The 13,027-nt window shown below is 56.1% G+C and overlaps 2 long non-coding RNA genes across 2 annotated transcripts; both read right to left on the bottom strand.

Moving 5' to 3' along the window:
* Positions 1-219: 219 nt before the first annotated feature.
* LOC123830041 lies at positions 220-4,027 on the bottom strand. Its single transcript, XR_006787683.1, has 3 exons — positions 3,709-4,027; positions 2,627-2,745; positions 220-598 (listed from the first exon to the last, which is right to left on the bottom strand). It is a non-coding gene; the product is annotated as an uncharacterized LOC123830041 (long non-coding RNA).
* A 367-nt stretch (positions 4,028-4,394) lies between these two features.
* Positions 4,395-8,152, bottom strand: LOC123829986. Its single transcript, XR_006787675.1, has 3 exons — positions 7,440-8,152; positions 7,018-7,196; positions 4,395-6,842 (listed from the first exon to the last, which is right to left on the bottom strand). It is a non-coding gene; the product is annotated as an uncharacterized LOC123829986 (long non-coding RNA).
* Positions 8,153-13,027: the final 4,875 nt, after the last annotated feature.

Here is a 13,027-nt window from a genome sequence, read left to right as displayed (position 1 = left end):
CCCCTGAGCCCCGGGCCCTCGGTGCCTTGTGCTTCTCTGGCATCTGCCCCCTGCACACACCACCGCACGGAGGGTGGCTTTGGGCCTGGCAGCTGCCCATTCTCGTGCACGAAGCCATTGAGGGTGAAATGGGCCGTGTCTCCACACCGCGGTGATGGGTGGTCAGTGTCTGGCCCTTTGCATTCAGGAACCCTTAGCCAGCAGGGGGGGTTCGGGGCCGCCTCACGGGCCTTGGGTCTCAGACAATTATCTGACTTTCTTTCTGTTTGTTTTTATTTTTTTAAATCGTCACCCAAGGGTATATTTATTGATTTTAGAGAGAGAGAGAGGAAGGAGAGAGAAAGAGAGAGAGAGAGAGACATCAGTGTGAGAGAAAGAGCGATTGCTTTTCTCTCATATGAGGTCTGGCTGGGGATCGAACCCGCAACCTTTTGGTGTCCAAGATGACGCTCCAACCCACTGAGACACCCGGCCAGGGCTGACTTTCCTGTGTAGCAGTTTTATCATCCCGTTTCAGATGGCATTCCGCATGATGTCAGACCGAGTGTCCAGAACAGGGACCAGACACGTCTGTTACTTAGATTGGAGACACACGCGCCTAAACAGATACGAGAGATATGTTATCTAGATATCGCAGGAATGTGCCGGAAACACGATGGGCGTCTTGCTGGTGGCGCAGGGCGGAGGGGCAGCCCGTGGGACCCCAGGGAGACACGGAGTGGCCCCTCCCCGTGGTGGCCGGTGGGGGCCACACACTCATGTCCAGTGTCATTCTCTGCTCTGGCTCCGTACCGTGCCTTTCAAAACATCCACTGAAAAGGGAAATACTATTTAGGATAAAAATGCACTTAGTGAAATAAGGCCGTCAGAGAAGAGACCCATAGCACAGGATGGCACTTCCACGGGGAATCGAAGGGAAGGAAGTAACGAACAAAACGGAGACGGACCCCCAGGTAGATGGAGAGATCAGACTGACAGCTGCCAGAGGGGAGGGGATGGGGGGGGGGACCGGGAGAAAAGGGGGAGGGGTTGAGCAAAAAGAAGAAACAAGAGAAGAAAAAGGAAAGAGAAGGAAAGGAAAGGGAAGGGAAGGGAAGAAAAGGAAAGGAAAGAAAAAGAAAGAGAAGAAAAGGAAAGGAAAGGAAAGGAAAGGAAAGAAAAGAAAAGAAAAGAAAAGAAAAGAAAGAAAAAAACTCAGAGTCAGACAACCATACGCTGAGGACCTGAGGACCGGAGGGACGGGGGTGGGGCGGCAGAGGAGGGTGCAGGGGGCCCCCTGGGGACGCATGCAGATGGGGCTCGGGCCGGCGAACCCCCAGCACGACGCACGCAGGATGGGTCACAGACTCGTGCCCCCTGAAACCTGTGGAATATTATTATCCACGGTCACCCGGCGCCTGCCCTAAAAACAAGTGTAAAAATCAATGTTTTGACAACGGGTGCAAACACACACTGGCTACCCGACCTAAAACTTTCAGTTTTTGTCATCGGGGTTTTTTTTTTTTTTGGTTTGTTTTGCTTTGTTTTGCTTTGCTTTGCTTTTTCCGCTGAAGTCTGCCCCCAGCGGGCGGATGCGCAGCGGCCTGCACCCCCTCCGCCGCGTGGGAAACCAGTTCCGCAGCCGCGCGTCTCCATGGAGACGGCGACAACACAACCTCCCGCTCCCGAGCCCGCGCTGGGGGCAGGGCCACCTCCGGGCCCGTTTCCTGGGTCCTGCGTCCTTGGGCGAGTGCCTCTGCGGATCCAGTCGGTTCTCCGCGGGGCGGGCCCCGGGGGTAAAGCCCACGCAGCACTGCCTCCCGGCCGCGTGGGCTCCGCTCCCTCGCTCACTCAGGGCCATTCTAGGGGACGGCCCCCCCCCACCCCCCCGGGCGGATTAACGCTGGTCCTTTTCGCGCCGCGTCTGCAGAAAAACACCGGGCCGTTGGGCCTGTCCCCGGGAACCGCTGACTGCTGTGGCCAGCGGGAGGGGGACTTGTGTGTTTCCCGGTCACCAGGCCTGCCGGCCGGCAGCCAGGGCGCCTTGGGCGAGGCCTCAGGAAAATTGAGGAGGAAACGGGGTTTGCAGCTGGGCAGGGCCCTGCACTCTCTGGGTGACTCATCAGCACCCACCCGGGCTTGCCTGGCAGGCGGTGGGGGGAGGGCCTGGGCGGATGGGGAACCAGGGGCAGCTTCTCTGCGGCTGGGCAGGGCTGGGAGCACCCCCCCCACCCACACCCCCCCACCCACACCCCCCCCACACACACACATACACAGCCAATTCAAGGTCTCTGGGAGACCCCAAAGTGGGTGATGGACGCCGGCTTCCCCAGAAGCAGATGCTGAGCTTGGGCCTCAGGCGACGGGGGTTCCTGTGGCTTCCACAAGGGTCCGGGGCGGCGGGCGGGGGGGCGTCTGAGGAGGATGAGTCTCCCCTCATCCCGGGGTCCTGAGGCTGCTCACACCCCTCCGGGCAGCTCAGCACCTGCCCAGCTGCAGGAGCCAGCCCACGGGATGCCATTTCTGGGGAGCCCCTGCCCACCCTCGGAGGTCTCCCCCCTGTGTTTCCTTCATGGGGTGTCCTCCCCTATAAGACTCCTGACGGGGTCCCACCCGCCCTGAACCCTTGTCTTCCCCAGCATCTCACCTCCCCCTCCAGAAAAGTCCCTCCTGATCCCTTCCAGATGCGGGCCGGTTGCCATGGCGGCGGCGATGGACGACCGTAGATGATAGTGTCTCACGCACCCCGGTCTGGTGACCGTGCCTCTAAACACACCAGCCCCGCGCTGACTCAGAACAAGGTACACAAGCCGTTGCCCTCCCTCAAGGGTCCCCCACCCTGCGTGTGTGCGGCCACGAGAGCCCCCAGAGGCTGCATGGTGCAGGGAGGCGGAGCGTGTCCGGCCGGGAGCACAGAACACGTGAGCTGCTATTGCTCCCAGAATGTCACGCAACATGTCTTGCTGGGCTGATGCATGGTAACCGCTGTGGAATGCTCCGGGCGCGGAGGGTTAGTTAAGGCCACACATTGAGGCAATGTGTCCACTGGAAGTGGACCGAATGGCCCTGGCCGGGTAGCTCAGTTGCTTAGAGCAGCGTCCTGAGGCACCGAGGTTGTGGGTTCAATCCCCAGTCCAGGCCGGTGCAAGAATCAACCAGTGATGCATGAATAAATGCAACAACAAATCTCTCTCTCTCTCTTTCTCTTTCCTCAATACATTAAAAACAATAAAACAATAAAAAAAATAAAGTTCAATGGATTGGTAAAAAGTCTTCCCTTCATTGGAGTCTGCAGTCTCATAAACAAGAATGTGCAGTGCTGATATCTTGGGTTGCTTTTTTTTAAAAAATACTTTTTTAAAAGATTTTATTTATTTATTTTTAGAGACAAGGAAAAGGAGGGAGAAAGAGAGGGAGAGAAACAGCAATGTGTGGTTGCCTCTCATGCGCCCCCTGCTGGGGACCTGGCCTGCAGCCCAGGCGTGTGCCCTGACTGGGAATTGAACCGGTGACTTTGCCCTTTGCAGGACGATGCTCGCCCCACTGAGCCACGCCGGCGAGGGCGCCATTCCGGGTCCAGTGTTGTCCTGCGGCCATCGTGGTTCCTGCCCCCAGGAGGCAAAGCTGCCTGAAGGGTTTCTGGGTGCGTAGGCACCGACTGGCCCCCGACACTGTGCAACCGTCTGCGACTCGGTAATCACCTCAAAATACAAAAAACGGACGACTCACCATTCGTGGAACCGCGGTGACATCGGGTGTTGCCGGAGGGCCTCTTTCAGCACCGGTGTCCGTCACAGCAAGAGAGAAAGAGGAACCCGTGTTCCGTCTGGGACTCACTCACCCGGGCTCTCTGTCTGTGCCGGGAGGAACGCTGACTGTGCTGAGTCGTGGATTCCGTGGCGTGTTTGCTGAAGCCGGGGTTAACCATTCACCAGAGCCCGTGAGGAGACGGGAACACACGGGAGGGTGTGTGCAAACACACCACGCGCACACACTCGGATGCAGGGAGAGGACGGCCGGTTACTCGTTTACGGATCAAAAGGACAGACAAGCCGGGTGACCAGGTGTCAGGCCCCCGCCCCGGAGCGGGAGGTGGGCCTTCCGCAGCGGGCGTTGCCCTGTGACTGCACCACCTACCTGCATCAGAGCACTTCCCGGCTGTCGTCACAGAGTGTTACTCACGCCCTTGACGGCTCCAACAGCACATGAGACGTATCCTCAGTCTCGTGGTTCAATCCCCCCGCCCCCAAGTGTAAAGTACCCAGGTCCCCGAAGAGAATGTTGCAGGTTATATTCCAACCAATGACATCCTTCACCCTGTTGGTTTTTTTTTAATATTTTATTTATTTATTTTAGAGAGGGAAGGGAGGGAGATAGAGAGAGAGAGAGAGAAACATCCATGTGCGGTTGCTGGGGGTCATGGGCTGCCACCCAGGCATGTGCCCTGACTGGGAATCGAACCTGCGAGGCTTTGGTTCGCAGCCCGCGCTCAATCCACGGAGCTACACCAGCCAGGGCCTGCACCCTGTTTTGAGGGAACCCATCAGAGGCCAGTAATGTTGGCATGTCCGTCTTTCTGTTGGGACGCTCATTCCAGAGCAAGCAGCCCCCAGAGACCCAAAGTCAAGTCTGTAGTAGAACATTCTCCGTGGGCGTGGGCCCGGCTCCCACTCGGAGACAGAGGCACAGGACCCACGCCCACGGAGAGGTTCTCCCGTGGGGAATCAGGCCTGTCATGTGCCCAGGCCGCTTTGAGTCTTGCTCTTGCTAAAAAACTCCCTCACCCTGAATTGAGGACATTTACTGCAAAGCAACTTCCTAAAATCCGTGCTAAACCTTCCAAGAATGACTGACTGTAACTGGTTCAACCACGTTTGCCTGTTCATCTGCAAATCTCCCTCTTCTGTGATGGGATGAGCAGCATTGGCTCCTTTGTTTTCTGTAAAAGGTGACCCCCTAAAGTGAGCCTGTGCCTAGTAAATGAGGACCATCAGTGTAATGGGCGGAGAAACCCCATAAAGGCCGGTCACGACAAGGGCCAAGGCTTCTGCTCCCCTGGAGAGAAAAGCCACGCTGTCCCTTTTCCTCCACTGGAGTTGGCGGTCCGTGTGAGAATGTCTCACTTCATCCATGATGATGCAGACACTGCGGGCCGGTGTCTGCATCCAAGTGAAGCCTGCTGTTTCTCAAGAATCTTAGAACGTGGGTGCAAAGACTCCCCACCCCCCGGGGAATGCAGCCAGGAGATCTCTGCTCACCAGTGGCCAGTAGGGCCCCACTAGGGGAAGACGCCTCGAATCTCAGGAGAACCTGTCAACCCCAGACCGGCCCACCGGACCTGGACCTCCGGCAGATGCTTGGGAGTGCAAGCAAAAGCCAGAGAGATTGCCGCACGACAATGCATCATCGGACGTCTTGCAGGCTGCCCCTGGCTTGGAAGCCGAAGGCATTGCAAACTGCTTCAGGACGCCTTTCGCCGGAGCTCCCCGAGGTGCCCGGGAGCCCGTGCAGAGTGCTGTGAGTCCTGGGTAAAGATACGTGTCATGCCAGAGCCACTCATAGTTGGAGGCCACTGTGTGTGTCGGCTTCCTCAGCACCAGGAGCCTCCCCGCAACTTGGCGTCTTAAAAGGATAACAGTGTAGACCCAGGAGTACAGCCCCGCAGTTACAGAACGCTCCCGGGGATCTAAAGTGCCGCCCAGGGAGCGGCGTCAGTAACATTGTAACAGCTAGGTGTGGCGCCTCCTGGGTGCTGCAAACGTCAGGAGATCACTTTGCAACATTTATGAATGTGTAGCTGCTACGCCCTGCACTTTGAAACTCACTCACAATCCTATTGAAAAGAAACTGTAATTGAAAAAAAAAAAAACCACGTTTTAAATTGTAAAAAAGATACATCATGATAGGGGACTCAAGACTTGGAAAATTTTAGCTGGAGGTAAAAAGCCGTAAGTCTAGCAAGGCATGTGTATGTTAAGCTTTTGTTTCAGAAACTGCAGATAAGGCCCGTCCTGGCTCCTGGGAAAAGCAGCCGACCTCCTGGGGCACTGGCTGGAGATTGCCGCCTGGGGACACGTTGGAGGCACCTGGGCCTTTTGTGTGACCACCCCACGCTTTGGGAACAGGTAACTGCGCAGGACAGGAATGTTGCAGCTTCTGAATCTCAAAGCCCTCACCCCACCTTGCGTGCCCTCCCCCACCCCCTCATAAAAGGTCTGGCCAGGAAATGGTCTGTTAGGGTGTGAACCCGCCATCTCCTCGGATCTGAATAAAGCGCCCATCAAAGATCCAATCGCTGTCATTGCTTATTGGGTTTGGCAGTGACAGGCAGCCCGAACGCCGGTGTCTTTTCAGATTACAATCACATACCAAGCAAAGCTCTAGTTGCAGCCAATGAATTTTTAAGGGCATGCTTTGAACGAAAACCACCGAAAGACACCAGCACGGCTGGATTTCTCCTGTCTGGGTCCCATAGTCATACGTAGAGATACTTCCAGTGGCTCCGAACCGTTTTGCTCCGTGATCGCTCTCTCTGTATGCTCAATGCTGTGTGTGTCTAGATCGGTTTTGTTTTTCTTGGCGAAGTAAGGGGAACCGAGTCGAAGACAAGAACTGCGTCACCATGGATCGTGCTCTCCATTCCGTGGCGCGGCTGTTTGGGGTGGGGGCGCACGGGGAGGACCTTCTGGTGAGTCCCGGGTCAGGCCCCGGGGCGGTGGGAGGTGGCTTTTCCCGCTTGAGCTGCAGGTACTCCCACGAGTGAGCAGCTGCAGAGCGTGGGCAGCACCTCCGCGGCATCCCATTGGCCAGTGCCAATGCCAATCTTGCAGCAGACAGAAGGGGGCGGGCCCGTGGCCCTGCAGCTGCGTGATAGCAGAAGCCAGAAAGCCACCGTTGGAACCGCGCTGACCCTGGGCAGAAGCGCACCACGCCCCCTTGCGCACCCCCTGTTCCTGGAGCCCCCCCCCCCGCCCCGCAGAGACCCCGAGCCCGGGGAGATGTGGACGGAGGCAGGGACAGCTGGCCGGCACGGCTCACCCCACAGCGTGGCGGGCGCTCCCTCGACCACACCAGCGCCTGGATTTGCAAAACGAACTCCCCTTCGCATTTCTGAGTTGCCTGCTCCCTCGCGGCCGGCGACCTGTCAGTCTCTCCGTGTGGGCGTCAGCCGTGCGCGGAGGCGCCAGGGCCCATCTCGCTCTCGCTCTGGCCGAACTCTGGTGAGATGACCAGAGGGTGGACCGTGCTAACTCACTCGCTGACCCTTTCTTTTAGGAACTGGAGGCATGGATCCGCCCCCCACCTCCCCCAAATTCATGAGGTTGAGACCCCAGCCCCAGAAGCGATGGTATTAGGAGGTGCGTTCTTTGGGACGTGATGACCCCACGGTGGCGTTAGTGCCCTTTATCAGACAGACCCCCTGAGAGCTCCTGGGGTCCTCCCACAGGGTGAAGACCCACCATGAAGCTGCCGGTCTTGTTTGAGGACCAGCATTCTCACCGCACGCCGCACCTGCCGGCACCTGGATCTTGGACTTCAGCCTCCACACGTTGAGAAGTAATTGCCCATTGTTCCTTATCTGCCTGGTCTAGGATCTCCCGTCATCGCAGCCTCTGCCTAGTAAGGTCCGTCCATCTGGAATTGCAGCTGTGTTGGGGTGCGCTGGGGCGGGTTGCAGGTCATGCTGAATCCAGGAGACCTGGGCGAGCAGGGGCCGGCCCAGGTGTGACGGCAGAAGGTCTCAGCGTCCCCAGTAACGGCTCAGGGGCTGGGACCACAGAGGGGAGGGCGGTCTCGGCGCTCCCCTGGCCAAGGGGGCCTCCGAGAAAACCCTAACGGAAATCTGGGGGTGGCGTTTCCTGTGGGCTCCTATCACGGGAAACCACCAACTCTCGTTAATGATTTACAACCGGCCTTAGGGCGTTTAACGAACCACTGTCCCGCTGGCTGGGACCCGCCAGTTTCTCCACCTGGACAGACACCCAGCCCTGGCAGCCTGCTTTGCTGAGTTCTAGCAAAAAAAAAAAAAAAAGAAAAAAAAGAAAAAATAAAAAAAAAGCAGTGACAATTGATATTCTAACTCCACAAATTGTCCATTTGGTCGTCACCTGAGCCCACAGGGTAGCCCTAACAATCAGAAATGGACATGCCTTCTGACCTGCCCTTTGCCACAGCACGGGATGGAGCTGGAAAGCACAATGCTGAGTGAAATAAGCCAGGTGGTGAAAGACAAATACCGTGTGATCTCACCTTTAACAGGAACCTAATCAACAAAACAAAGAAACAGGCAAAATATAGTCAAAGTCACTGAAATAGAGGCCAGGCTGACAGTGACCAGAGGGGAGAGGGGAGGCAATTTCAGGGGAAAAGGGGAAGAGTTTGCAGGAACAAGTAGAAAGGACACGTGGACAAAAACTAGGGGTGGGTGGTCATGGGAGGGAAGTGGGGAGGGATGGGTGGGCAGGCTGGAATGGGAGTAAAAGGGAGAAAACTGTACTTGAACAAAGATTAAAAAAAAGGAAATGCAGATGCCGCAGTCTGCTGAGGATTCAGGCCCCACACCAGCGTGCGCGAGCCACACTTGACCTCACTCGTGAGCTTTGGGATCTCTCACGAGACAGAGCGGTTTTGGGAGGATCAACGAGCGTTTCAGAAGGGAGCCGAGTGCTTGCTTCACCCGCCTGCCAGCTTCCTGCTCGCGCAGGCCCAGGAGGACCTCGGACCGCCGTGGAGGGGCCCACGCAGGTGCCCTCCCGCGTGGAGAATGTGTCAACGGCGTGTATTGGAAAGTGCCGGGGAGGTGTGTGAGGAAACCCAGAAAACAAACATGCTAGCCGTGTTGAAAATTAAGTAAACATGTAGATATGTCAGCAAGGCATCTATATGTATTTTCTCTTCCTTGTAGTGTTTTTGCCAACACGGTCTTCTTCCTAGTTCGTTTTGTTGTAAGAATACAGGAGCCCTGGCTGGCGTAGCTCAGTGGATGGAGCTCGGGCTGCGAACCAAAGTGTCGCAGGTTCGATTCCCAGTCAGGGCACAGGCCTGGGTTGCAGGCCACGGCCCCCAGCAACCACACACGGATGTTTCTCTCTCTCTCTCTCTTTCTCCCTCCCTTCCCTCTCTAAACATAAAAATAAATAAAATCTTTAAAAAAAAAGAATCCAGGATACGATGCATGTTCTGTAGAGTGTTCACGAGGTCCGTCAGGCAGGCTGCGAACAGCAGGTGATGAGGAGTTAAGTTTCAGGGGAAACCAAGACGTACGTGCCCACCTTTGGCTGCCCGACGGTGGCTGCCTCAGACTCCAACGTGACTCAACCTTCACGTGTGGGCTCGGTGTGCGTGGCCGATCAGGACAAAGAGCAGCAAGAGAAGGAGCTTTGCTCTCTGCATGCTTTTGGTTCTGGAACCATCATCCATCGCAAGGGCCCTGGGCCTGGGCTGGGCGGGGCTTCCGAGCCGGGGGCTGACTCGGGAAAGGTGTCAGCACGCTGAGAGTCACAGACACCCACAGCGGTCCCTCCCGACGGCTCTGCCGCCGCCCCGCGTCTTGGGGACGCCTCCACCCCATCACTGTGACCGTCCCGGCCCACCCCAGTCCCCCGCCCCAGGTCCGAGGTCCGGGGCCCCGGGGCCAGCGCCCCCACACCGTCCTAACAGAGAAGGTTGTTGACCGGCCGAAGCAGGCCGAGAGACAAACACGACGGATGACTTCAGCGCGGGGTTCTGGAAGCTGACGCTTGGTCCCGAGCCAGAGGAACCACAGGCGGCCACTTCCTCGACAGAGGAGTTGTTCAGAGATGGAGCAGCTCCCCTCACTTCCCTTGGCTTCTGCACCACACCCAACGCAGGCTACGCTGAAGAGGGAAATAATATATATATTATATACACACACACATGCACACACACACACACACACACACACACAAGGCTTGCGTCAGGGTTTTGCTGAATTAATGAAGTTACTGTTTCCAAAAGGGGTCGGACCACGGAGGGGCAGGAACCACAAAGTTTCCAAGACGGGAACTCCAAGTGACAAATGGCTCTTTGTCTCTGGCTGCTGTGAACGCATTTTCATCTCTGGAACATGCCCGTGGTGTCGGGCAGGTCGGGGGCTGAGAGGCGCAAGCAGCCTCGATGCGGGGGCTGAGAAGTCTTGCTTCTGGTCCCAGCCCACCCCTCGAGACTTCTGTGACCCCAGGAGTGGGCTCATGAAGTCAATGTTCCTACTTTATAGCTGTTTCCCAGTGTGCGACTGCTAGTTAATTACAGAAGAGTGCACAGGTATCAGGTGAACAGTTCCCTGGTTTGTATGTTCATCCATGAGTCCCTCCACCCACCCATTCATTCACTAATCTGTCCAACCATCTAGTCTTTCCCTTCCTCCTTCCACCCACCCATCCATCCATCATCTATCATCCATCCATCCATCCACCCATCCCTCCACTCATGCATCCACTAGTGATCTGTCCATTCACCCACCTGTCCATCCATCCATCCATCCATCACCCACCCATCCATACACCTGTCCACTGTCCACCCACCCACCACCCACCCATCCATCCATCCACCCATCCATTCACCATCCATCCACCTATCCACTCACCTATCCATCCATCCATCCATCCATCCACCCACTCATCCATCCATCCACCACCCACCCATCCATCCACCCACCCACCTATCCATCCATCTGCCCATCCATGCATCCACCCACCCATCCATCCATCCACCTATCCATCCATCTACCCATCCATCCATCCTTCCATCCATCTATCCACCCACCCATGCACCCATCTATCCATCCACCCATCCATCCTTCCATCCACCCACCCACCCACCCACCCACCCACCATCCATTCTACGAGTTCAGAACGTTCTCTTGTGCATCTGCACAGCGGGTACCATAAGTGCTGCCAAGAGATGTCTCGGCTGCTTCGTTCAACACAAGGACCTCCCATTTACTCTCTATGCTGAATGGGACCCAGCCTCTGGCAACAGGACCAGAGACAGAAGTGGTTTAAATAAGACCGAAGCCAACCTGTCTTTGACCAAAGGTAAGATAAAAGCGTATCCTCGTTTCCATGACAGAGGTGCAGGCAGTTGTCCGGGACGGGCACGGCCATTCCGCAGTGTCGCCAGCCATCATGTGTCCTTTTCCATGTTCTGTCACTCTTCAAGAGTGCCTCTCATCCTCTAGGTTACCGCCTGCCCCAGCCTAGCTGCTGGGGCTCCAGACATCACCTCCGTGTTCCAGGCAGCCACAAGATGAAGCGGACAAAGCTCAAAGGGGCCCTTCCCAGCCATTGCTCTACCTCTCCAAGAATTTTTCAGAAGTGTTCCCTAGCAATTTCTGCTGACATGAATTTTATTCCACAGAACTTCTTTTCTTTTTTTTTTTTTAATTCCAAGGGAGAGTGAGCCAATAGTCCTGTAGCTGGTATATTGCGAACATAAATAAACTCAAAGTCTCTGATTGTGGGAGAAAGTAGGAAGGATGTGAGATGGGAAAGTTATAGTCTCACATGCACAACAGATGGATGATGCATGGATGAACGGATGGATGGACGGATGGATGGATGGGTGAAAAAGTGGATGGATGGACGGCTGGACGGCTGGATGGCAGTCAGATGGGTGGATGCATGCATTCGCAGACAGGTACATGGATGGATAATGACACGCATGTAAATGCGGAGGGAATATACGCACATACATGTATCAGTGGCCTGGAGAACAGGCTATATAACCAGACCAAAGTCAGGGGGATTAACCCTACCCATTCGGGAGGCAGGCAAGGGCCCCTCAGAGGCTGGGAGCTACGGAGGCTCACGCTGAAACAAACGTGTGAGAGCACCCCTGGAGACTGTCAGAGACGGTCACAACTTGGCCGTGTCCCAAGGCTCGGCCGGTGCGATGAACAGGAAGCATGCCTTCCCTGTCTCAGTCGAGCTAACGGCCACCCCACACGCTTCCCCTGCCATCTGGACACAACCCAAGACGCTTCTTCCACTAATTCAATTGCCATTCTGGAAGATAAAGCTTCCCTGTCACCAAAGCGTCGGTGAACTGTGGCGGACGTTTTAATTCGGAGCCGAGGGCGGCGGCACTGGATGATAACCCCCAAGGCAGCCGAAGGAACTAGAAAGAGAAGTCTTCACAAGGCCTCTCCGTGACCACAGAAGTGAATGCCTGCCAGCCTGCCGTTTGGAGAATGACCAGGTGTCTTTATGTATCACGGCGGGCGATGGGGACCTAGCCCCTCGGTGATAGGATGCACCCAGACTCCAGAACTTTCTGGGATATTACAATGGTGAAAAGAGTGAGTTTTCAGCCACGCGGAAGAGGCTTGGGAATAATGTAGGTAGGAATGTGTTTTGAAGATAATAGGCGTGAACTGGAAATTTCCCAGGAAAGAATCTCTGCATTCTGCAGGAAGCACATTTAAAAAAAAAAAAATCATCTATGTTTCATTCTGAGGCTGCTTGACCTCAAGGTGCCAAAAAGGCTGCAGCAGCTCCCACATCCCCTCTTCTTCCACCATAAGAGCTCTGAGGTCCTCCCATTGGCCCGGGCCTAGGGTCTCCACCCTCCACTGGCCCCAAGACTGTGGCAGCGGGGTGGGGGGGCAAATGGCAACTACTAATTGTCACTTTCAAGTGTCCATGGGGCAGGGTTAGAAAAAAAAAAAGATGCAAAGTGGGCTCAGGAGGCCTGACCCAGGCACAGGGGGCGGGGCTCTGCTGCTAAGGGGGTCAACGCAGGCTTGTTCAGAAGAAGTAACGCTTTAAAGGCTGGGCGTTTTGTGGCTTTGTTTTTTCACTCCCCGAAAAGGAAACATTGTCTGCGTGTCTTCGAGATTCCGTTGGCGAAGGAAACCGCAGCCTGGCTGCAGGAGTCGTCAGGGTGTAAGCTGAGCCCTCCCACAGGCGCAAGGTGGGCCCTGGCGCGTGGCTGTGTCTGACCCGGGTGGGGGCGGGGGGGGGTGGGGGCTGGCGTGAAGAACCGGCGGCAGCAGACGCGCTCCTCGGGGGGCAGGGCCTGGAGCTGG

Source organism: Phyllostomus hastatus, unplaced genomic scaffold (assembly GCF_019186645.2).
Source record: "Phyllostomus hastatus isolate PE091 unplaced genomic scaffold, TTU_PhHast_1.1 phas_scaffold_12, whole genome shotgun sequence".
In the NCBI taxonomy this organism is placed as follows: Eukaryota; Metazoa; Chordata; class Mammalia; order Chiroptera; family Phyllostomidae; genus Phyllostomus; species Phyllostomus hastatus.
The sequence above is the reverse complement of the archived record's forward strand: the minus strand, read 5'-3'. Positions and strand labels throughout refer to the sequence as shown.